The following is a 12,046-nucleotide window of genomic DNA, read 5'->3' as shown; positions in this document are numbered from 1 at the left end:
TTTGCGATATATTCTTGGGTTTTCTCCGGCCAAATCTTTACCGGTCCAATCAGAGAACAGAGGGAGTGGCGATGACGTTGAGGTCGTGCGCTAGTTTGAGTTGTAGTTTCGTAATGGTGGCGGAGAAAGATGCGAGCGAAGCCACTCGGCCCGTTGTGGCAACGCCGCCGAAAGACCAATCTTTGCTGAGTTGTGTTGGGGGCCATGATGTCGTGGCCCTCCTCCCCACGGGGTTCGGGAACAGTTTGGTTTTCCAGCTCGCTCCGTTAGCGGTGAAGGAGTTGGCTAAGGCTAACGCTAGAGATGCTAAGCCGATAGTTGTTGTCGTCTCCCCTCTTGTTAGCCTGGTCCTACCAGACAGTACGTAGGAGGGCGGAGCCAGGCTACCAGAGTGGCTCTGGGCAGATCCAATAGTTTTAAACTTCAACAGAGGACCCGCCTTCAAGGAAGTTAACACTTGTCAATGGAGAGAGGCCAGACTCTCTGTACCAGAGTCTGGTAGGACCAGGCTAGTGTACCAGAGTCTGGTAGGACCAGGCTAGTGGACCAGAGTCTGGTAGGACCAGGCTAGTGGACCAGAGTCTGGTAGGACCAGGCTAATGGACTAGAGTCTGGTAGGACCAGGCTAGTGTACCAGAGTCTGGTAGGACCAGGCTAGTGGACCAGAGTCTGGTAGGACCAGGCTAATGGACCAGAGTCTGGTAGGAACAGGCTAGTGTACCAGAGTCTGGTAGCACCAGGCTAATGGACCAGAGTCTGGTAGGACCAGGCTAGTGTACCAGAGTCTGGTAGCACCAGGCTAATGGACCAGAGTCTGGTAGGACCAGGCTAGTGGACCAGAGTCTGGTAGGACCAGGCTAGTGGACCAGAGTCTGGTAGCACCAGGCACATCCAATATTAAATGAAGTTAACTGTTGACACAATACACTAACGTGAGCCATTTAAATTAGCCGGATACATGGCTTACCAGTGTATCTCCGTGTGTACTTCGTCCACAACAATCCCCACCAATCGGTCCCAAAACGTCCCAGTTAGAGAGGAAATGCCGTAAACACATTCTTTGTAAATCTATAGCTCATTCAGGGACAGAACCAAGCAGGCCTGTGTTATTGTGAACAGGGTTTGAGAACGACACGCAGAGAGCGGTAGGTGAGGGACACATGCTGGATGTCAGGATCCAGACTAATAGAAGCCCAGCAGATTCTTATTTTTATAAGTATTATTGGTTACACTTTACTTGAAGGTATCAACATAAGAGTGACATGACACTGTCATGAACGTGTCATAAACATTATAAACAAGTCATACACGTTTATGACATAACGCTTCTTTTAGTAAGTGTCATTCGGTTTTTGTCATGACAAGTTAGGGTTAGGGTTAGGGTTAGGGTTAGGGTTCATGTGTCATGACGGTGTCATGTGTTCATAACAGTGTTATGTCACTCTTATGTAGATACCTTCAAGTAGTCAAGTGTTGCCGTATTATTTTGCCATTTCTAGCTGATTCTCACAGTGCTTTGACTTCTGAGAAGTCAGACGCCTCGGACATTTGACAAAAAGCGATGCATACCTCTGTCTGGTACTGCATTAGGACATTACACATGTCTTGTTTGGTTTTGCTTGGTTTTGTTAGAATAAATTCCGAACAATATCATATTTTAAAAATGGGCCAGTGTTGCTTTGATATACATTTTTAAATCCACATGACCACATTTTTGTCAGTAATTGACCCAAAGTATGAATAAATAACCTTCATAGATAAAACAGAATGCCATTACAAAGATTCCCACTTTGTATTCTGGGCTGAAGTCAGAAGAAGTGTGGTAAAGCTGCTGAATGATTCATTTTGGACTGTTTTTTTTTTTTTTTTTAGGTTTTCTTTTCATAGGAATGGACATATTTAAAACCTTTAACCCTGTTCTACTCTGTGTACCATCCCTGCACTATTTTCTGTTTCACCATCTGTCAGTAGCTGATGGACGGGAGACTGAGAGGTAGAGTACATCAGTCACTTCAGTCCAAGTGTCAGAGTGTGTGTGTGTGTGTGTGTGTGTGTGTGTGTGTGTGTGTGTGTGTGTGTGTGTGTTCTTGTTTAACTATATTTGTGGGGTCCAGTATACTTGTGGGGTCCCGACAGCTTTGTGGGGCCAAAATGCTGGACCCCACACATGTTTAAAGGGCTGTTTGAGGGTTAAGACTTGGTTTTAGGATTAGGGATAGAATTAGGTTATGGTTAGGGTGAGGGTAAGGGTTAAGGTTAGGCATTTAGTTGTAATGGTTAAGGTTAGGGTAAGGGGCTAGGGAATGCATTATATCAATGACAGGTCCCCACAAAGATAGTGCCAGAAATCAGTGTGTGTGTGTGTGTGTGTGTGTGTGTGTGTGTGTGTGTGTGTGTGTGTGTGTGTGTGTGTGTGTGTGTGTGTGTGTGCGCGTGCGTGTGTGTGTGCGTGTGTGTGTGTGTGTGTGTGTGCATATGCGGTTACCCAGTGGCAGCATTAGTGAGGGCAGCTGTAACTTTACCATGCTACAAGTACACTGTGTGCCTCCATTAGTGGTTCATGTTTTTTCTCACTGTTAATCTTTGATGGGGCTGTCGTGTACGGATATAAAAACTGACTGTCAAACTCACTAAACCCGCCCCCGCACAAAGACAGCACCATACACACACATACAGACACTGTATATTCAGAAATGCATACACAGATTGACTCAAAAATGCATGACCATTCATTCTTTAAGGCACGGATTGAACGCGGCACTGAGCTGCTTGACTGGGATGTTCTGCTGCGTGTGAGCCACAGGGCTGGGCTTCTCTCACCGCCACGGGCAGAAAAACACGGCACCAAACTGAGGAAGACTGCTACTGAGACGCACAGACAACGAGAGAAAGAAATCCCGAAATTTCAATTTCGCCGGAGCATTGCTTCTGATGACAGCAATGACAGTCATGAATGGTGATGCTATCTTTAATAAGCAATATAGGGGACCACTAAGGTCTATATAAAAGAGACTTCAGATACAGTATTAGGGGACCACTAAGGTCTATATAAAAGAGACTTCAGATACAGTATTAGGGGACCACTAAGGTCTATATAAAAGAGACTTCAGATACAGTATTAGGGGACCACTAAGGTCTATATAAAAGAGACTTCAGATAGAGTATTAGGGGACCACTAAGGTCTATATAAAAGAGACTTCAGATACAGTATTAGGGGACCACTAAGGTCTATATAAAAGAGCCTTCAGATACAGTATTAGGGGACCACTAAGGTCTATATAAAAGAGACTTCAGATACAGTATTAGGGGACCACTAAGGCCTATATTAAAGCATCCAAAAAGCAGCATGTCATGGGACCTTTAACCCTTGTGTTGTCTTCCCATTGAGAATGCAACTTTTTGTTTTTCTGGGTCAAAATAAAATAAAATTTTAAATTGTCGCTTTTCCTGATGTTTTTTTGATTTTTGCTGCGATTCTTTCGACATTTTTGTTGTTCTTTTTGACATTCTTATAATTTTTTTTTCTCCATATGCTATAAAATTTAATAAATCCGCCAAATTCAATAAAAGTAGTGAACTGATCATTTGTTTTACTTGTGAAGAGTGTTTTATGGAACAATCCACGTTATTTATTTTGACAAGAAACCCAAATTCTGATATAAAAACTTTTTGAAAATGGGTCCTATTTGACCCGAGGACAACAGGAGTGTTAAAGAGTGTGTGTGTGTGTGTGTGTGTGTGTGTGTGTGTGTGTGTGTGTGTGTGTGTGCGTGCGTGCGTTATGACCCTAATGTTATGGCTTTGCTAAGATAAAATGAATGAATTGCAGCCAGTGACTTATAATCTCTGACAAGAACTCAAAAGAAACCATTCAAACAAGCAAAGTGATTTGTAATTTCTATCTCTCGCTTAAAACTCAGATCTCTCGTCTGCAGCATTGATCGTTTAATGACGCTGCAGTGCCTTTTTTTTTTATCAAGTAATTACATCTCTTCGTGTGACTCCCCTCACCCAGAGAAAACACACCTTTACGCTCTGTTTCAGCCATCCCATTGATTGAGAACCACTGAATGCATGTGGCTGCCAAACGTGTGTGTGAGTGTTGCCGTTCCTAAAAATAGGTTGTTTTTTTCCCCTGGCCAAAAAAAAAGATGCCACTCTAACTTGATCAATACATCACTTTAAGGAAAATGCTAGCTAAGTGCACCGATGCCATTCTCTTTTTGGCCATGCAACATCAAAGACCAGATCTTTAAAGAAAAGACAACTCCGATGAAAAAAAAGATTATTTCTGTGCCCTCTTTGTTCCAATTAAAGATGAATACATACAGCACATACAAACCGCATGCCAATGATGCAAAGCAGATCACTTCTCTTTGTCTTCCGTGCTCATGCCTAAGCCCACAATCTGATTCTGATACAGCGAAACAAGATCTGAGGTTTATAACGGGATGAGATGATCTATTTATGCCTAAAAGCCAGAACAACATGTGAACACTTTATTTAGCATGATACACTCGCAATGTTTCACACACTGCTGCTAAATTGGATTTGGGATGTACTGTAAATCCCTTTTACGGTATTCACATACATCTGAGTAAAAGCCTGAAAACGTCAAATGGACCGAAAGCACATTCACGAGAATAGAACCTGGCAATTTGGGACTCAGGTCTCTTCATCAATACGTAAACCAAACAGACGTTTGACAAATACATGACATTCATACATGAAACACAAACACGACACTGCCAAAAACAGAACATTTGTTTTTGTTGTTTAATAATAAAAGAGCTCTGTGGCCGGTTAGCTCAGTTGGTAAAGCAGGCACACGTGCACAGAGGTTTATTCCTCGATGCAGAAGGTCCGGGGCTCCAGTCCGACCTGTGACAGTTTGCTTCATGTCTTCCCCCTCTCTCTCCCCTGTCATGTCTTCTATCATTAAAGGTGGAAATGCCCATAAAAATAATCTTACAAAAAAATTAATTTAAATAAAAAGAAAATACAAGATCTCTTAATCGGGTAATGTATTGATATTGCCAGGTAGGTAATCAAACAGAAGACCACCAAAGTACAGCTATGAAGCTTTATATAAAACTATACTATGTACTATGGTTAACTGCTCCTCAGATCTCTGCAGGGTAAATCCAGACAGCTAGCTAGACTATCTGTCCAATCGGAGTTTTCTGTCGCACGACTAAAAACAACTTTTGAACGTACACGTTCCACCAAAACAAGTTCCTTCCGGAGGCTATTTTGCAGCAGCACCGCCATTGAGTCCGCCCAAGACGATTGTGATTGGTTTAAAGAAATGCCGATAAATCAGAGCACGTTTTTCTCCCATCCCGGAATGCTGTGTGGACTAGCCAGACCCTCCTCGGCAGCGCTGTGGAGGAAGGTCTGGCAATGCGAGACTACGTCCAGTGTGCCCCTGGCGTAAGAGGACCGGCCTGATTCTTGCTAGAACCCAGACATAATGTACAAGCCAGTATTTGACTCACCAACTACATCAGAGATATCACATTATAAACTCTAGACTTTACCCAATTTAAATTGTCATATTAACAATACATAAATGACTGTGAAATTTGAAAGGGGTCCCATTTCTCTCAGGAGTTGGTGGAGACCAAACCAGAGCTAAAAGGATTCAACAGGTGGACACAAACACGACACCAAATGAATGCTACACTCTAAGAAATAAATCCGTGAATAAATCGTAAAAAGCGGCAAGCGTCGAGTAAAATGACAACGTGGACTTTTTTAAACTCCCAAAACCAACCTCCGTGGGCGACGGAAATTGTCGGAGCACAAATTATACAATTCAAAATGTGAAAAAACAAACTGTGAATCACGTTCTACGGACAATTTCTGCAATTTTCTACAGTCAAACAACTGTTAGTACACAGATATTTCTTGGAGTGTAATGTTGGTCTTTGGTGCAATAAAATATCTGCTGCACCAGAAGCTATTCCGTCAAAAATGGGAGGGTTTGTTAGACAACTGTATCTCATGGGGCAAAGGTTATAAATCAGCAGCAGCTGCTGACTCCAAACATTAGGGAGGACAGGAGGAAAACCAAACACCCCCGGCGTCATGTTATCTTATACAAGATGGCTACTTATCTCTACTTTCTTGTGTTCAACGGAAAATTAAGCAGTGAAACATTGCAAAGTAGGTTTCCGCGTATTTGCTTTGTGTATAATATACATGCATGTACTGTACACAACTACATTTGATGTCTGAACATTGACATATTATGACTTGTGTTTGCAAAAAAGTAAGAAGAATTAGCCTGACAAGCCAGACCTACATCCAGATGTTGTGTCTGGGAAGAATAGTAAAAGAGCTTTAAATTAAAATTGTTAATGTCTATTTATAAATAAATAGCCTGGATGCCAGCCGAACTTAGCCCCACCCACAACATTTGAGGTTCGGGAAGTTCGGTCTGGACTTGATCCGTTGTGGAGCAACTATGCTCCAACCAGAACTGTTTGGACCAATCAAATTGTCAGGGCGGGCTTTAAACTATGATGGACAGATGATCAACAGTAATCAACCACGTCACCAAAGAGCGCTTCGGGTTTGCTTTTATTTTCGAGTTCTAATCCTAAACGGAGAACTTCTTCGTATATATGCGTTCACCTTTACTATTTCTCTCAAAAATGATGATCATGTTGGTAAGTACTCCCTGTATCCTTAAATTCTTTTTACAACATTGGCAAAGATCGTTTACACTCATCTTATTCTACTACTTCTTCCAGCGTGCATGCAGTTGCGTTCTGTTGACAACTACGCGTCGCTCAACATACGTCACATACTCCGTTGCTCTGATTGGTTGTAGGTCTATCCGTTGCTCTGATTGGTTGGAGGTCTATCCAATTGAGTTTTGAGGCATTTTCTTTCCTGGTTCGGTTGAAACACGCCCCGTAATCACAGCCCAATGGAGCAGCATCAGACTCATACTCTGACGAGAATCTGAGTAGGACCACGTCAGGCTAATAAATAAAGCTAGGACATCACTCCAAATTGATAGAATTTATTGCCACACAATGGATGCCCTTCCTCAGCGTGTGGACAGGCAATTGCAAACAATACTCCCCACACAGGAGGGTTAATTATTTACAACCAATACTGCACCGGTGGAGTAGATCATGCACAATTAGCATATCAATCCCAACAGAGGAAGCCACAACCAATCCAGATCGGATCAGCGTTAGTGAACACAATCCAAAACATACAGTAAGTAAGCAAGCAGTGAAAAATAATTTTGGTATGTGAAACTGAACAAAACTAAAATCTTCAAGAAAAACTCAAACCAAATTACCAGGCCAAAGAAACCAACCAGAAAAATACAAATAAAAAAAAGGTAATGGTAAGGTCTAAGGTAATTTTACATTTCTTTTTAAATTCGCCATATATTTATTTTTATTGTATTATTCATTTATTTTCTGTATAGTGAGGCCCAAATGTGTTCCAGAGCAATGTGTAAAGAGACAATTTGGCCCTAAAGCTGAAAAGTTGATTTCTCAAATCTCTTGTGTAAACAAATCAACACTCAATTGTTTTGGAACTTGAAATAAGTTAACAAAAGTCTTGGGTTCACAAAAGTAGCTTAATATATTAATAAAATAGTAAATAAATGTCTAAAATGAAATGTTGTAATATCGCTTTTTGAGTAGGAGTGTTGTCAAACATCGCTTGGCTCGCTTGGGCAAATCATTTCGGTTTAGTTTTTTTACAGAAACGGAACAGACTTAACATTGGCACTCCAGGAGCTATGCCTACAGTTATGTCCTATCAGACACTAAAGCAGTGCAGAGATTAAACATCCTTGCTATTTCCACAGTTGTCCAACTATCCATTTTGTCTGTATGTGTAAAATGAAACTAAATCTATAAAGACTGAACCTGTCTGAAAAATGTTCACACAAAGGCCGCTCTGATATCTCAAACATAAACTAAAGTAGTTGAAATGAAGACTTAGATCCGGCCACAGAATGAAGGAAATGAAAAAGTATTGAAATGAAAACACTATCTATCTGTTAATGAAATCTTCCTTTACAATTTTAGTTTTGAAATAAAACATGTAGATGGTGATGTTTCTGGACTGATCATTTCAAAGATCAAAGAGCTATCCATATTTCATTAGCCTGGATTTGATTCCACCCAGGAACGTTAGAAAATTCACATGAGTAGACCTTGGGCTCTTCTCAGTTAAAAAAATAAATAAATAAATAAATGATGAATATCATTTTGGCTTTTAAAAGCATGATTCATAACAAAACAAATAAATGGATTTATGCATACACATTTCCATTAGGTTTGACAACGATATAAAAACATTTTGGAGATTTACTTTGAGGACTTTGGAGAGAAATTCTGGTGTGTAAGAGAAAATATAAGTACCCGAGCATGACGTTGAAACAGAAAAACAGTCCGCGTCTAGACTTGAGAGACAACTAATGGTATCTGCTTTTAGATTCCCCAGCGGAGGACACACTGTTCTCTGCCGTACGTGTGTGTGTGTGTGTGTGTGTGTGTGTGTGTGTGTGTGTGTGTGTGTGTGTGTGTGTGTGTGTGTGTGTGTGTGTGTGTGTGTGTGGGTGGGTGGGAGAGAGAGAGAGAGAGAGAGAGCCCCTCTGAGGCCTGTGGCTTCCCCTCACCTTTCTGAATTCTTTATACCTCCTTACACTCCCTGTGCTTCTGTTAAATTATAGATACCAGCTGCTGCTCTGGCTGTTCTGATTCCCTCCACAGCGGTGACTCCACACAACCATTATCTATTCCCTCCCACGGAGCCCGCCAGTCCTGACAGAAGAGGATGTGAGATCTCGACTTAAAGCAGCACGTTTTGTGCGACATTTAACCCTTGTGTTGTCTTCCCTTCGACCGTGAACTTGTTGTCCATCCAGGTCAAAAGTGAAATTTCATTTTTGGTGTTTTTTTCAGCATTTTGGCTCTTTTTCTTTTTACATTTAACCCTTGTGTTGTCTTCCCTTCGACTGTGAACTTGTTGTCCATCCAGGTCAAAAGTGAAATTTCATTTTTGGTGTTTTTTTCAGCATTTTGGCTCTTTTTCTTTTTACATTTAACCCTTGTGTTGTCTTCCCTTCGACTGTGAACTTGTTGTCCATCCAGGTCAAAAGTGAAATTTCATTTTTGGTGTTTTTTCAGCATTTTGGCTCTTTTTCTTTTTACATTTAACCCTTGTATTGTCTTCCCTTCGACTGTGAACTTGTTGTCCATCCAGGTCAAAAGTGAAATTTCATTTTTGGTGTTTTTTTCAGCATTTTGGCTCTTTTTCTTTTTACATTTAACCCTTGTGTTGTCTTCCCTTCGACTGTGAACTTGTTGTCCATCCAGGTCAAAAGTGAAATAGAATTTTTGGTGCTTTTTTTCAAGATGTATGGCTCTTCTTTTATGCTTTTGACACTTTTTAAAAAGGTTTTTGTAACTTTTTTCAACATTTTGTTTCAAATTCATGGTCAAATTTATAATGACATTATATGACATTATACCTAATTTCTGAGCTGTTTTTATAAAGATTACATTTTGGGCATTTCCACCTTTAATGGATAGGAAAGCTGTAAAAGGGGGGGGGGGGAGAAGACATGAAGGAAATTGTCCCAGGTCGGACTCGAACCCTGGACCTTGTGTGTCGAGGCATAAACCTCTGTGTATGTGCGCCCGCTCTACCAAGAGATATTGAGATATCCTGCCCATAGACATTAAGAATAATTTTGACTAATAGTTAAGATCAGAGGATGTTGAGTGGATCACAGACTGATTTATGTCAAAGTTTAGTCAGATACTGTTTTAAAAACCATTTAAACATGTTTTTCAACTGTTTAAAAATTGAATAAAACACCCAAAATTCAATGAATTAATCATTAATTCTACCTGCAAAGAGCGTTGTATGGGTTCCATACAACGTTCTTTGCAGGTAAAATAGACAGCCATACTGATTCAAATAAAAGAATATATGTCTTGTTAGACGCATGTGAGAACGAAGAGGACTGAAAAAAAACAACGGACAGGTTTCATGTCCCATGTCGGTTTTTTTTCACTTGATGTCTTAACAAAAAAACTGTGGACAACACTGACTCATCCTTCTTTTACAGTACTAGTAGGGCTGTCTGCTTGGAGGAGGAGTAGCACGGCAGCAGAAAGAGAATGAATGTGCACAGGTTCTTTCCTGTTTTCATGCAATACAAGAGGAAATTGTGACCTTGAAATCCATATATTTAATCACAACGCGGAGGGAAATAACCAATTCTGAAAGGTGGCGTAAAACTAAACCATTAAATGCAATGAATTCCATTTGAGTTCTCCATTAAAGTAATCGATTATTTAATTGAACATGGAAGCCACTCCAGCGGACAGGTTACTGCACCGACAATATCAGTGAATTGAATCGCCATCTAATGTTTTTCATTTCCTCTGTCATTTCCTCTTCTGATTAACAACTAACACTTTCTTTTAACGGACCTTATTCCTCCTCCAAGGCCCCAGTCGTGGAAACCTTTGCTCAGCGTTGTGCAGTAGTTGGAGGAAGACTCAGCAAAAACATAGATTTTCCTTTGTTTTTATGGAAAAGAGTTGTATTTTAATGAATGCAGATTCATGAGTAGATTGAGGTTAAATCTGAATCTCCAGTGTTACAGACGGAATTAGTCGCTTTTTGCATTGAAGCTCTTTTTACAGGTGACTCTTAACGCCAATATTAGCACAGCTGTGATATACAGTAACCTGTGTGTACTGTATGGTTAAAAGCTTACTGAAAAACCACAAAGCTACAGAAACAATCATAATGCAAAGACTCAGATAAGGAGTAGCTGAGTTTCTTCTAGGCATAGGTGTAATTTACAGGGGGGGGGGGTGGAGGTTAAAACCCCCCAATAATCAAAACTGGCCAGTGCAACCCACCCCCAAAACCTATTATAATTTCTTTTACATAAATAAAGACATTTGCACCATAACTTGATGCAGAAAAGGCACAAATTGTTGCAGAAGAAAATCACCACAATGCAGGAAATGAAGTGTATGGTGTTCAAAATTTGCATTTTGCTCAAAATAGAGATCACAAACCCCCCAATGTTGAACCCAACGTTACGCCCTTGTTTCTAGGCCTAGTTACTACTGAACTGAACAAAACAGTCCGAACCAGCAACAGACTGAAATTGCAATCTGAGACTGAACTGAAGATCGGTGTAAGGAATTTACACCCCGTATAAACATGTAATCTGTCTGTGGACATCCTCCCTGGATAAGGAAAAAAACGTGTCAATGCCAGGTGGAAATGCACGCAGAACGCATTGTGATTGGAATACAATCGGATTTTAGCAGGTGCAAATGCGATCCGTACAGCGTGACCAAATTCTTAAGAAAAAACAACCACTCAGCAAGTGGAAAAATAAACTAACTGCCTCTTCTTCGAGATCACTCAGCAGACAGACACCGTAGAGACTAGCCGGTGAACATAGTGAAGCATTTAGCAGGTAAAGAGACAGCTATTTCCCTCAGGGAGATGGTGGAGACCAAACACAGAGCTGAAAAAGGAGAGTGAATATTGAACATAACACCCCTCAGATGAACACAAGAACGACTCTAAATAAATGCTAATGTTGCTCTGCGTCAGCAGGACGAGTAAATATATCAGTCAATCAATCAATTTTTATTTAAAGCGTAAAATCACCATTCTACATGGTCTCAGTGCACATATACAACTATAAGTTGATACACTTATCAACTTAAAAATGTGACGATATGTTGTGTTCACAACTGCTGCTGCCATGTGGCCAAAATATCAGTTATTGAAGGTTTAATCATTTAACTAATTTTAATAATGTATACAGTTTTGTCAATTTAAGTGTATTAACTATACTTCCATTCCAAGAATTAAAACAGCTTGTTAGGTCATGTAAGGACAACAGGGGATAAGAAAACATGGACGGTTGAGGATTTGTTGTGGTCATGATTGCTGAGGTCCAGCGTCTGTCTGCATTGAAATAATTCCCTACAATAAGCAAATAAGAAATGTCTTTGTCCCA

The sequence above is a fragment of the Perca fluviatilis genome, chromosome 11 (genome assembly GCF_010015445.1).
Source record: "Perca fluviatilis chromosome 11, GENO_Pfluv_1.0, whole genome shotgun sequence".
Classification (NCBI taxonomy): domain Eukaryota; kingdom Metazoa; phylum Chordata; class Actinopteri; order Perciformes; family Percidae; genus Perca; species Perca fluviatilis.
Note: the sequence above shows the minus strand (reverse complement) of the source record.